This window comes from Triticum aestivum, chromosome 4B (assembly GCF_018294505.1).
Source record: "Triticum aestivum cultivar Chinese Spring chromosome 4B, IWGSC CS RefSeq v2.1, whole genome shotgun sequence".
Classification (NCBI taxonomy): domain Eukaryota; kingdom Viridiplantae; phylum Streptophyta; class Magnoliopsida; order Poales; family Poaceae; genus Triticum; species Triticum aestivum.
The window spans coordinates 360,465,813-360,480,618 of record NC_057804.1 but is presented as its reverse complement, the minus strand read 5'-3'; the positions used below and the strand labels follow the sequence as shown (position 1 = coordinate 360,480,618).

General features: G+C 43.9%; 1 long non-coding RNA gene across 1 annotated transcript in view; it reads left to right on the top strand.

Moving 5' to 3' along the window:
• Positions 1-3,383, top strand: part of LOC123092182 (uncharacterized) — a 29,933-nt gene extending 26,550 nt beyond the window's left edge. The window contains exons 2-7 of the long non-coding RNA XR_006444390.1: positions 937-988; positions 1,671-1,791; positions 2,037-2,136; positions 2,230-2,323; positions 2,865-3,102; positions 3,232-3,383. This is a non-coding gene — a long non-coding RNA (uncharacterized lncRNA). The remainder of the gene's footprint in view (positions 1-936; positions 989-1,670; positions 1,792-2,036; positions 2,137-2,229; positions 2,324-2,864; positions 3,103-3,231) is intronic.
• Positions 3,384-14,806: the final 11,423 nt, after the last annotated feature.

Genomic DNA, 14,806 nt, shown 5'->3' with positions numbered 1-14,806 from the left:
GCCTGCTGGGCCGTGGCCCAGCGGGGGGGGGGGGTCTCTCTCTTCTTTTCTGTTGTTTTTTACTTTTTTCCTTTTCTATTTTATTTATTTTAGTTAGCGAAACAGCTTTACAAAAATATAACTCCTACTCCTAAATTAGCATAACAACATAGGCCACCTACTCCAAAAAGTTTGGTGATTATATAAACTAGATTAACATTTGTTTAGTATTTAAAAGCATTTAAAATAATTGTTTTGCTGCTATTTTACCCATCTCATATTATTTAAACATTTTATGCATGTGTGGTTTTTCCACCATAATTATCTATGCAATATTTGGTTCACTCCGAACATTTTAGTTTTAATATTTGAAAACTTTTATTGTTTGCCTATTTTTTGAATTTGAATTTGAATTGGTTTCGAACAAACTCAAGATTAGCAACTATAAACGAGGTGACGTGGCACCATTAGCAGAGGATCACTGTAGCTCAATTACCCGGGCGTCACACTAGGGATGTTGACCCTTCGTGAGTGTTTGTTGTGTTGAGGCTAACTATTGGATTGAGTGGTCAAATTGGTGATATTTGAGGGTAATATTTATATCTCCTTAGCAACGAATTTGAGAAGAAATTGCTTTATTTAACTCACTTGGAGGAACATATTATGAACAGAAGGCCGACATATAGTAAATAAATGCTTTCTGGTGTTAGAACCTTGAGTGATTGTTAATTTGCCTAGGGTGCTTGCCGCGCTGACAGAAAATTTGGACCAATCATTATCTGACAAAGATGAAAGTAGATTGCTGGTGTTCTTTATTATTGTTCATTCATGCTTTTCCTTTTTGATACTTGCCTTGCACACAATGCATGCCCTTCATGTTTGGTAGCTTCGCTTGTATTTCTGAGGTTAGACCAACTTAATGTTGAACCTTTTCTCTTTCTCTTTTTGGCAATACAGGCTTTCCATAAGTGGTCCGCAGCTGGGCCTGAAAGAAATTCATGACTGGATGGTAAGTCATTCTACTAAGATAAATCCCACAAAAAAAGACATGTCAAATGGATGGTAGACCTGTATGATATTGCCAGCACTCAATTTCAATGATTATCAATTAGGAAATAATTTAGGCAGTTTTTTTCATAAGGTTGCCAGGAGCATAGCTAAATAGTATGGATAGTGTCTCGGTGTGATATCTACTCTGGTTCTGGGTCTTGTCTCTTTCTTTCAAAAGAATCAGCATAAGCGATCAAGGGAATATCAAATAGGTCATGCTTGGTGCATCATTAGGTATTATTCAACAACTAGAATGGGTGGCATGAACCCAGAGGATATGTGTGACCATATTTTCCCCAGTTGCCAACCCGTAAGCCCCAATCGGCAGGGGATTTTAGAAATCCAAGTATTTTCAGCTAACTTCAGCATTCGGACAATTATGCTCCTCTAAAATAACTAGGAGCTTCTAATTGGACCCTTCAAGCAATAGTGTTGTTAATATATTAGTTATTTTATTATGTTACTAGAGTATTAGAATAACTTCCTGATATATGTGTTTATATGATTTTTCTCACATTTAGTGCAAAAATATTGATGGCCAGGCACTATACCGTGCATAAACAAAAAATTCAGTTTTTCTTTTCGTGATTGCAGCAGTTTTTCTGTACCATGTGACATTACACTACTCTTCACTTCCACAGGCAATGGAACACTAAATAACCTGGCAACGGATACCCTGTGGTCTACCATTATAATTATGTGTGCATTTTGGATCTATTGGATGTCTGAATGTAATGCTAATCGACATTTACTGATGCAAAGGTATGTTCTATTTGTAATATGAAATGATTCTTATTTGTACCTCCAATAGTCCTTCTCATATTTTCTATTTGTAATATGAAATGATTCTTATTTGTGGTCTGGAGCCTGGTTGTGTTTGAACAAAGTCGGTCAGAATGATATAGTTGTTTTTTCAAGTTGGTTATGTTAATTTTTACAGTATAGTGATTATTTATTAGTTCACACAGTACATACTACCACCAGCCGCTAACCACATTTTTTTACAGATTTTGCAGGGATGTAGATATATATGGTGATGTTTCACTACGATCTAAGTGTTTCAGTTCATATTTAGCAGGATCACATTTTGACCAATGACTCTTTGCTGTGAGTTATTGACAATTCCTTGATTTTTGCAACTCAGAAGTGAAGATGGCCTTCCTTTGGTTGGTGTAGTGAATGAATTTTCTTCTAATTCAGGCCATGGTTGATACCGCTCGGCGGCTGGATCTACCATGGAGTGGCTGCCATGGGCCAACTAGAGCTGGGTGTCCCTGTTTCCGACCTCAAGGCGGTGAGATTAGAGTCTAATTAATTATGTATCATTCGGTCCTTCCTTTGGCTATCAATCTATTGTGGTCTGCTTTTTCAAACTCATACAACAGATTTATATTGAATTAAATTTTGTATAGATAGTTGTAGCGATTCTAGCAAAACATCTTCAAGCTTAAGTTGTTGAACTGATATATAGCTTGTTGTGTAATGCATCTTAATACCATACATGTAAGTTAATTTAGGAAATTGTGTTGCTCCGAGATAATTCTTATTTGAAGACATTACCAACGTAGGCATGTTACCTTACACAGGCAAAAAGTTATGTTGTGACTTAAAGATATGATTTATGGGCCTACCTCAATATCTTAGGAGTTGTCCTTTCCTTGTTAACCCTGTACACTTGACAAGGCCCATCAGTTCGAGGTAGAGATAATGAAAGAACATGTATGCTTCCTTTCCTTGTTAACCCTGTACACTTGAGAATGCCTCAATTCTGAATAAAGTCGAAACCCAACTTTTACTATTCATTGACCACCATTTGCAATTGGCGCTGATGGCAGGAGGACTGAGCAAGAGGAGGAACTTCGTCGACCCAGCCGTGAGCAAATGATGCTCTGACGAGTCGATCAGGACCGTCATGGAGATCTGCCCGCGGGGCCTCGCCAAGGAACCAACGCTGAGGCCGTTAGACGAGGACGTCCTCTGGAACCTGCAGTTTGCAGCCCTGGTGTAGGATGAGTCCCCGCTCTCATCATCGCAGATCAGTGCACAATCCGCAGAGTACTAACCTCTAGGAAGGTATATGTCTTTTGCGTGCAGTTTGCCACTTGCACATCTATATTCGTACTTTGGAATGATGATCCGAAATTGCAACTAGGATTTGAGTTCTAAAATGACATGTTGTCCATGTTCTTGCCAATCTTGCAGGCTGAGAAAAATATTGGCAAGCATTACCATTATGATCCTCCCTTGATCATCATTATTGAAGGAAAACGTATTAGAGATGGTATTTTCAAGCTAAATGTACCAGCAGCCGATGATGGACCTTGTGATGCATATAGTTTGCATATTTCTCTTCATCCAGTTTATTCATCCATTTTTTTCTGTTTGCTCATTTCTTCTAGCGTATTCCTGTCAGTATTTTTCAGTTGAAGGATAGATGCTCTAATTACCAAACGAATGTGCAGGCAATGCCCATTTGATTAGTTATATCCATGTAGTCTATGTTTGATAGCATAGTATTGTAAAAACCAAAGAATTTTAAAACTACAGTATTTGCTCCTATAGGTACAGGATACCACGGTAATAATATACCAGAGTATTTAGGAGTATTGGGAATAATGCAAAACTGTTACACTAGAGCTTATATGTAAAGTAAATTAACAACTGGCCATTTGTTAACAGTCGCACACATGTTTGTACCCCGTTCGCTGGCCGTTGCGAACTGAACAACTATGCACAAGAGCAAGCCCCAGCCGCATGCACAAACTTGAATGTCTATATGCATTAAACGGCCATACACAAAGCTAGCTTATACAACAAGAGGAGATGAACTAGGTTGAGTTGCTGCTTCACATGGTCTGGAACGCTAGGCCATGTTCTGGATGTCATCGCAGGCACCACGGGAGCGTCTTGGCCTTCTTTTGTGTCTCCATCGAGAGGTAGCAGGAAATGTGCGTCGAGAGGCACTTGAATACGCATGTGGATTGTTTTCAGCATGGTAGTCTCAAAAAGGTGGTATTCTCAAAATACATAGAAAATGCTTTGCTATCGAATAGGGCTATAAATGCAGATTTCCTTGAAGATAGTATATTTTATAACTGTATTGCCAACGTGCTCCCATAGTTTTATCACCACAAAATAGTTCTAACTGCTCATTTAATTTTCAGTGGCATGCATGGGTGGTTGTAGTGCAGTTTTATTAATCTGCATGCATTTTCAGTGTTGATATACTATCTCAATAAATAATGAAGACGTATAATATATGCAAGCTACATTCAATTAGTTTTTGATACTATTCCCTTGATAGTTTGTTACATTTGAGGAGTTAGGGTACAAACGCCTGAATAAACTGAGGAGCACTGTGAAACAATTGCAATTCGGGTAGCAAATACACTTGATGCGTTGTTCCCTTTTTTGAATTGTTCATATGTTTACAACCACTTTGTTTTACTAAAATATCGATTTGAAATCTGGAAGCATTATTTCCGGATGTGTTTGTCCTTTTCTTCTTACGTATATCTCTTGTGCTGTTAATCTAAATTACAACTTCGGTGCTACATATTGTATAGGCAGAGAGGGATTTAATGGTTAACAGCTCTTTGTGCCCCGGATTACTTTGTACTGGTTCAAGGGCTATCTTGTGTCACTGGATGTGCTATTAAAGAGGATTTTAATTTGGTTTTCCAACCAATGTGTCTGGGTAAGATGAATTGGTAATATTCAGCTAGCTGGAGACGGAACTACCGCTGCAATCACTACCGGAGACGGAACTACCGCTGTCACATGCCGCTTTATTAAGGGTGTTGACAAAAGGGTCACCATCACTAGAGGCTGGAGTGGCTTCTTCCGTCAGGCACACATTAACAAAGGTCAAGCATATGCTTTCGCCTTCAAATGCACTTTCAAGGGGCTGTGCCTGATCGTCTACTCAATATAAACAAGTAGCAAGAGCCCCTTGTTATATAACTTAGCATTAGTATAGATGCCTAACAAGACTTATATGTTTATCATCCTTTTGAATCTTATCTAATCACCTAAGACCATCATGTGTGTTTAAGTCTCAGTCATTTGCTATTTAGGCTGCTGTGTGGTAAGCCTATCTACATGCCTGGCTCATAACATTGTGAATGGTCATTTCTAAGCTTATTAGAAAACATATATCATCAGCAACCACTTATCTATCATCAAATCGTACTTATTTCCATATGTTCCATTTTGTGTCTACATATTTTAGTGCACACTCTTTCAATACTTGGTTTGCACTCGGCTTTTGCGCCATTGCGCAATTGGTCATATGTCGAGGGAAGGACTTTTAGAATGGTACCGCGGTCAAATGCATCCTAGGATAGGTACTTTAAGAATTATGGTCTGTTCTTCTCCTTTTTTGTTTACCTTAGCCACATAGGTTAGCCTTAGTTTATTATTATCCTTCTATTTAGAGTAGATACAAAACTGAGGCTTACCTATGTTTTTTTGATAGAAAGACTTACCTAGGTTGTGAGAGCTGCTGATGATGAGTCGATTAGAAGTCCTTGCTACATACACCATTTGTCTCTGTAAACAACATAACTAAGGCCGTATGCTTTCCAATGTGACTAAGATCTAAATTCTTGCCGAGTGTAGTTTCTAAAGTATAGAGTTGCTGAAAAGTTAAAATACATCCTTAACTGCCTGTACATCTTATACAAATAGGTTTTTTTCAAGCTCAAATTTCTTAGCGTGATAACCATATTTTCAACTAAAAAATTGCTTCCTTAATTGGTCTGTACATGTTATACAAATATGATTTTTTTAAACTCACATTTTTCGCCGTGATAAACATATTTTCAACATAGCATGATTTAACACATGGAATTTCTATTACCAATACCGAATGTCCTTGCAAAATGAAACTATTTTCATCGACAACATGGCTTTAGCGGGTCTCTGCGCCATTTGGCGTAACGGGTCAACTTTTGTCAATGGGTGCAATAAAACAACAATCCTTCTACACATTAAAACTCACTGCATATGCAAACCTTTTTAGATCATGTGAATGGTGAATTGTGGTTTCCTCTTCTGTCAGCTTTGCTTTCTCTGCAAAGTCACCCCAGTTATGTGTTATGATAGCCCTGTTGTCCACACCATTAATAAGGTGAACACGCCTTACGCACCATCCAGATGATAGCTTGATCTTCACCCCATCAACCGGAGTAATGATGAAATCCGCCAGTTGCTTCTTAGTAAACAAAGCAGAAAAATACTACATATTCAAGCTGCCCATATTCGTAGTAAACTTGCTAAAAAATACAACCATACCAACTTTACTCTCTCATCATTGTGGCCATATTTTCAAATTGAACATATTCATATTATGCAAAGTTTCCCTCTTCCCAGACTATTACTTAACAACGTAATAAACATGTTTAAAAATAGCATGATTTAGTTGAAGGTTCTTGCAGCATGAAACTATTTTCATCGACAACATGTCTTCAGCAGGTCTTTGCGCCATTTGGCGCAACGGGTCAACTAATATCATAAAATACCAAAAATATATTTATCTTATCATATTATGTCTATCAGATCTCACTTTCGCAAGTGGCTGTGAAGGGATTGACAACCCCTTTATTGTGTGGGTTGCGAGTTCTTGTTTGTTTGTGTAGGTGCGTTGGATTTCTGAGGAGCCTCCTACTGGATTGATACCTTGGTTCTCAAAAACTCAGGGAAATACTTATACTACTATTGCTGCATCACCCTTTCCTCTTCAAGAAAAACCAACGCAAGCTCAAGACGTAGCACCGGCCGGCAATCATAATGGCAATCCGTGCCCTTCTTGTGCTGATTTGCAGGAACCTCCTGAGGCCTACAGAGGACGGCACCGCGGGCTCCCTCTCTTTCCCATGCGATCCGCTTGTGCGTTAAAAGGGGGTGCTCCTGAGCATCGTGACTCAGGAGCTCTTACTGGCTCTCCAACACTCACCCCCTGGCCTTGACCACGACATCGCAACCTGGCATACCAGCGGCGGCTAAGCTCGCTCGAGGGCCGGGAACTGAGCATGTAGAGCACAAAGGTGAGTGCGGGGAAGAAGGGGGAGGCTCGCACGGGCCTAACCTAGCTGCACCACAGCTGCCGACACACAAGTATGGTGCAATGCAAGGGAACGACTCCAGATTACCAAGATAAGTCTCGCGCTTGGAACAATTAATCGTTACAACGCGAAATTCTCACTTGATGCGGCCATGTGGCAGCAACATTGCCTTCCTTTCTCACCTCTCGGCGGTTGCTTGCGTGCTAAAGGGGACCCCCTGAGCATCACGCCTCAGGGGCTCATACTGGACCTCGGGCCGCTCACCTCCTGGCCTTGACCACGGCATCGCGACCTGGCATACCAGCAACGGCTACAGCCTGCTTGGGGACCGGGACCTGTCAGTGTAGAGCACCAAGTCGTCGCGAGGTTAGAAAGGGGGAACCAAGCCGGGACAGGACAAGCACTCGCACGATTTCATAATAATGATAACACCAACAAAAGACATCGCAGACCCTTTAAACGCCCATGCGGGGTGTTTCGCGATTCCTCGCAGGGAACAAAAGAAAAGAACTCTGAGGAGCCCTGACTACATGCGCCTTCATGTCCGACGCCATCATCAACAGTGAGCCACGGGAGACTGACGCCAACCCCATCCTGATCAGCGGCGGCGACGGTCCGTTGCTGCCGCCTTGCTCCGGGCGCGGCGAGAGCTCGGGGGTGCGTAGCTGTCGTTGCTCGTCTCCTTAGTCTCATAGAGTTCGGGAGAGTCATTGGACTCCCAAGTGTTGCTGCTGCTACCAGAGGAGCCGCTGGAGGAGCGGGCAGCAGGCCCAGCCCCTGCCGCATCGATATCTTGACTGCCCCTGGGGCAGCACTCCAGACAGCGGCCTTCCGCGCCAAAGACCTTGAAGGACAACGTGTAGGCACCATCGTATTCAAAATGGATCACGGGGGTGCCCCCCGTCCGGCAGACCCGGGCGACCTCTCCCCAGCCTCGGGTCATGAAGATCTTGCCCGGGGAAACGACTTCAACCTCTGCTCCGGTCACCGAGGCGCCACAATCGGCATGCTGCAGCCAAAGCTCGAGAGGCCCCCTCGGCGGCATCTCGGTGGAGAAGAACAAAGGGAATCAGATCCAGGTGCTCGGAGGCATCGCTGCTAGCAGCACGAACTCGCGAGAGGAGTCCGCCAATAGCGCGCCGACCGTGGCTGCGGTGCGGGCGGCACCGCTCGCCGCCCCTTTCTCCAGAGCCCTCGGCTGGGGCGCACTAGGGTAGCGGGTACCCAGGAGGTGGCCGCTCGCACCAAGGCCTCGTCATCTCCAGCCTCACGACCTCGCCACGGCGGTGGACCGACCTCTTCTTCGGCGGGAGCAGATCAGGTCCATCCCGAGGAGCCTTCCCCTTCTCTTCGGCTGAGAATCTACGGATCGACGCCATTGATGTCAAGACTGGAGGTGGAGCAGTGAAGGAGAAGCAGGCGGAGCAAGAAGAGATGGGCGATGACGGCTCTCGCCCCTCCTCATTTATAGCCCAAGGGAGGCCAACCGTCGACCTCCATGATCGCAGGTAATGATAACCCTTTTTGCATGCAGCAGGGACTCCTCAAGTCGGGCAGTCGCCGAGGCAGCATGGGGAAGCGGAGACGCCCACGTCCAATCAGTCGTCACGCGTCGACCAAGGCTGCAGGCTGTTGGGGCCCGCGGTGCTCCACACTTGCCCTTTGGCTTCGCCGTTAAGCAAAGTTCGAGCGCGCCTTTGGCCCGGGGGCTACTATCGGCGTTCTGGGAATGGGGGTCTCCAGACTTGCCTGCCTGCGGCCCGCGGCGTGGCTCCACCAGTGGCCCAGTACGGCCCATCTTCATAAAGAAACACACAAGACCCTCGCGAGGGGCCAAGCCTCGCGAGGCCAAGACCCCCTTAGGAGCGGCCCCACCAGGCAGGCTCGCGAAGGGGTGGAGAGATCAAGGCAAGGGGTACCTCGTGAGGTTCCCGTGACCCAAGCCATGACGACCAAGGCCGGGCTGGCACCAGCGCCCGCAGTGTCCTCGGTTCCCCTTTGGTGCTAAGGGGGCAAGCGCAGGCGCAGAGTACTGAGGCATCAGACAAAGGTTTTCATATCGGTGCAACAAGACCAAGACCAGTAGGACGGTAGGACGGAGGTCATCGTGGAGCGCAAGATGGCGTCACCACCAGCGCCTTTGACATGCGAAGACCACCTTTAGTCAGGATAGCTTGTACTAGTTGTCCCCTTTCAAATTGGCCGTTGTTGGATCCCTTTCCGCTCAATATTTGGGGAGAGGACCAGGGCCTCTATAAATAGGACTAGCCACCACAATAGAAATGGAGGAAACTAGCAACAAGACAGACCGAAACCAGAACAAGTAGAACACCACAACAGCTCAAGAACACCTCTCCTCAGGAGGCTGTTCTTCCCTTGACCTATTCATCATCAGCCCAAGAGTCAATCCACCACCACCACACAGGAGTAGGTATTACACCACAACGGTGGCCCGAACCTGTATATATCTTGTGTCTCTTGTGTTGTGAGTTCATCGAGCTAAGCTTAGAGATCGCGGCGAGGCTGAGAGCGAGATTCAGTATGGGTAATCTTCATGCGCACCCCAGTGTTCGAACCTCAAGGGTTTAATTAGAACCCTAAATCCGACAAACCTCGCTCTGTGTGGGGACTTTACAGTTTTTGAGGCATGTGGGACATCAAAGTTGTGCATTTTGGGTATTCAACATATGTTTGGCCCACATGGAAAGTGATGGTGGTTGTCCTCTCGCACCCACTTAAGTGGTTATTAGCGAAATCGATGTCTGACAACGAGACAAGTTAATTTGACTTAGGAGGGGATTATTTTTTGTTTGTAATGCGGTATATATATATATGTCATGCTCTAGGATGACACGGTATAGTTTGAGCACACACACATGCATGTGTACGCATGAATCCCTCGCATCGAGTCGAAGTGGCTAGTACAATGACACGTCATGAACTGATCTCGCTCTGTGTGGGGACTGTACGATTTTCAAAGCACACGCCACATCAATGTTGTGAAATTTTATTCAAACATGCATGCCCGCATCACCTCCATACATATGTATGTAGTGGTTGTGTTCGAACGGTACACTCCCTCACGTGGTTATCGCAATAAGACTATATATTCGCGGGCCCGTGTGGACATCCATGATCACCTTGACCGGCAACAAGATATGTTACCATGGCGTATTCTTTCTTTGGTTCGAGTTATCGTAGTATAGGTCATCGTGAGATTCAGACCTAATTAAGTTTGAACGCATACTCTGCAAGCATGCATGCATGAATCCCCATCATCTGCTTGAATTGTGGTGTGACATACATATTCATCGTAACCTAACCCTCACTCAGTGTGGGGATTTCTGGTTCGAAAGAACGGGCACACATCTAAGTTGTTGCATTGTGTATTCAAAACATACCTCTCCATACATATGTTTGGGCCACATGCATGAAGTGGTTGTCTTCGGGGACTAGCTACTTGCGTGATTATTGGCGAGCTAGCCCATCTCCGTGGTCGCATGGACGGCCACCACTTTGACCAATAACAAGAGAGAGGTTGTATGACCAAGGTGGATTATTCTTGGTCCATTTTACGATCCATATTGGTGAGATGCCTCTCTGGCCCGCCGACTGAAAGTGTGTGTGTGTGTGGGGGGGGGGTTGATACTTCACACTTTGCTAGGTGAACCTTGGTTGGGGGGCATGCATTCATAGCTTAGATTCCCTTCGAGCTGACATGAGGGGGGCAAGCAATACCATGCGCTTTGCGAGATAGGTGCCACATCGAAGTTGCATTTGGTATTTGAACATCAATCCACTCTTTTCATACATAAATGTGGTCCACATGCAAGTGTGTTCATGTTCTCCCTCTCCCGCGTCATTTTTCACCAAATTTATGAATATTAGACAAGTCGGATGACGTAACAGACACGGTTCACTCACACTAACCGTGTGCCATGCCGGTGCCCCTGTCACACACATCTGCACAGTACATTGGGCTCCACGAGGCTTCCCCTCTCAAAAAAATCTACCCACCTGCAGCTTTTTTCTATGTGATAACACACGGTTATTATGTTTTGACTGTGTGTGATGTTTCTTGTTCACAATCCCACCCGCATCCCTTGAAAATATCTACCTGCCTCGTGGGTTTTTTGTTTCATAACACACTGTTATTATCTTCGGACCGTGTGCGATGCACCATCATCCAAATTTTCAATAGCCCTCACATTTCACTCCCACATTTGACTCCCACGTAGTAAAATTTTCAGTTGTCACGTCATTTCCTCAAACACACCACCCGCCGCCCCCTCCACACACACACACACACCAAAACCTCCACGGGCACGCCTTCGCACACACACACACACACACACATACACAACCTCCCTCGTTCGAAACCCTAGCAAGGTCCCCACCGCTGCAAGGCCTCCATTGCCAACATCTGCCGATTTGCCTGTGCAGCTTACCCACCGATATCTATACATAGGCTGCCACGAGTTTCTTAGATGACACTTGCCAAACACCCCCTTTCCCACAGAACTCCATCCCCATCCCCATACCCATCCCCCACTCCAGAATGTTGCAGCCTAAGCTAGGCTACGCTTCCCATGGAGCTCGAGGAGGGACTGGCCCAAAAGAGGTGTATTGCGGTCTCTTCGCTTGACGTTGCCGAGGAAACTGACGACCATTACTGGCCGCGGGCACTCAATCAGTGGGATAGAGTATGCGGGTATGTCACGGACACCAGCTACGACATCGAGGTCATTAACATTGATAACCTGAGGCAGGCTATGTCATAGGTTAAGTGGCCCAGCCCCAACCCCTCGGGTTCAACCACCGTCGATCTCATCCATGGCCCCGCCGATGATCTCCTCTGGCTCGCTGTGAAGAATTTTCCATCCTACATTGCCATCGAGCCCCTTTTGTCATTTCTGAAGGACACGTTTTGCTACACTAGCTTGGGATCCATAGCTTCCAAGTCATACCTCATCGACGGCAACCACGAGGAGGGCACCCTCTCAGGCTCTTCCAAGGGGAAAGATCCCATCTGCTCTTCCAAGGGGAAAGAGCCCGTCTGCGACATCAGGGAGGACACCCTATAGTGGTGCTCTTCCAAGGGGAAGGAGCCCATCTGCGACAACATGAGCGCATCCAGGGTCGGTGCTCTTCCCACGGGAACGAGACCATCTGTGACAAGTGAGGAAAACCATGATTTGTTTTCCCGTGCTTCTTCACAGGGTGGAACCCATGATTTGTTTTGTCGAGTCCCTTTTTAGTGTAGTGAGAATATGTCCAGTTTTAATTGCTATATTTGGTTGTTTGCAGTAAGCCTTGTTTATTTCAGTTGTACAAAATGTGATGCTTTATATGTGCAATTATTCACTGTGTAGTACATTTCATCAATCCAGTTTTAAACATACCGATAGGAATGCATATATTTGCTTGCTGTTAAGCATGTTATAGCTAGCACATGCCTCTTTTAAAGTTTTTTGATTGTTTGGTTGTTTGTCGTCAACATATGTCCAGTTTCAAATGCTATCTTTGGTTGTTCGTATTATGGCTTGTTTATTCCAGTTATTCACAACGTGATGTTCTATATGTGCAAGTATGAACTGTGTAGCTCAATTTTATCAATACCAGTTTCAACAATACTACTATAAATGACTACATTTGGTTGCTGCATCTTGTAGTTAACACGCCTTTCCATTTTTATTTAACAATAACCAATGTACTTAGACCGGCACAATACCAGTTTGAATGACTATGTCTGCTTGTTGTTAAATGTTAGGCATGCTGCAATTAACACACCTTTCCACTTGTTTTGCTTTACTAGCGTGCTTAAACCTACACACTGAAGCTATCTTTTGGAGATTATTATGTCTGCCATGGATAATTTTGGTTGATGTTTAGCCTATTGTGCTTAACATGCCTCTCGATGTACCTACACAGGACAATTTTGGGAACGACTGTTGTTTTCCATCGAGGTAAGTTTCATCCCATGGCTTATATATACTCACTATTCATGATGTCCGTAGCTGGTACCATATAGGTCGGGGGTTGATAAGGGACTAATCAAGAAATCACACTTTTAACTGAATATATATGTAACCCATTTATCATTAGGTTAACTAGGGCCATATGTAATATATCTGAGGCTACATAGACATGAACTGTATTTAATGTCTAAATATGCAATCCTAGACTACATAACAACAAGGAAAAGTGTTAGCTTAATGTTCTGATGATGTCTAGATATATGTAGAAGAGAAGCAGCAACAACAACAACAACAAGACAACCCTGTTTGGATACTCAACTTAGCTAGAGTTTAGATTTAGTTTCTAGCTCGTGACTAACTCTGAACTAACTCCATCCAAAGAGGTGTTTGGATGACAATGTTAGATTGACAATAAATGCACTAGGAGAGCTTGCTCCAATTAGCACCTCTTGGGTTGGATAGTTTTTTCGGGTGGGTTAGATGCAACTAGATCAAACTAGCCCTGATGTTTCGATATACTTTAGGGCTATTTGAGCCCGAACTAGCTCAAACAAACTCTAACCCATGGATACAACAGTAGTTAATCAACCGATAATTTGTAAGAATGCAATAAACTCCTTCTGGCCCATAATATAATATGTTAGTTCATCTAATATGTGAGTATATTGGATGTTATAAGATCTTATAAAAGAGTGTTGTACTACATCATTGTGCAATTGATGTTTAGCTTCTAATATTAACTTGGTGCTTTTAGGTACATATGTCATTGGTAAAGATCCGCGCTTTGACCCTTTTTGCATATGGGACAATGAGATATCGATGAACCAGCATCAAGTGAGGAAGCTGATAATGATTGTTAGTAAAATGGGTCAAAAGATGGCAATTAAACTATTTGTTTACACTTTATCCAAGACAAGAACGAACTATAGGATGGTAAGTAAGAACTCTGCAGCCTTCTTTTTAGTGCCCATAATGAGTTCTGTTAGATGACAATGTATGAATATTTTTCCTTTGCAGTGGTTCCCAAAGTAGTTTACTCAAGATTACCTATCAAACTACTTGATTGGTGGGCATGCAAAGGTTAAAGTATTTCTACCAGAACATGATGATTATCTAGATGTTTTCAAGTAGACCATGAAGGATGGGCGGTCGGCCATCACAAGGGGTTGGACTAGAGTCGTGTGTGCCTTCTTCATGAAGGAGGGCACAATATGGGCATTCCGCTTCACCTTGGTCAGCAACCAGAATGTATTTCGCCTCTTTCTTTACCGTCTTTACTAGTATAAGTATACAACTGTGGTTAATCATTCTTTATTTCGTTCTTATGTAATTCTTGAACATGTGTACCTAATCGAATAATGCATTGGTTATTTGAACCCGGTGAATATGAATAAATCTATAGCATACATTCAAATTTAGATTCCAATCCGGGACAATTTGAAATAGCAGCAATTAAATTACGGTGAAATTACGCTCTCCGGGTCGTTTCGGCACACAGGGTTGGTAAAACACAAACATTTGTGGTATACACCATAATCCGACACAGTTCACAGAGAGGAAACGTGTGCAAGCATGCACACAGTTGCGTTTGCAAAGCATGTGTGTTGTCAGACAATATCACAAATGGTGCAGGCAAACTAAACGTTTGTGATAGTTGTCTTATCATACATGAGTCGCAACCATGAACTATTTGTGATATGGTATGCATCGTAAACATTGCACCACAGAATAGCA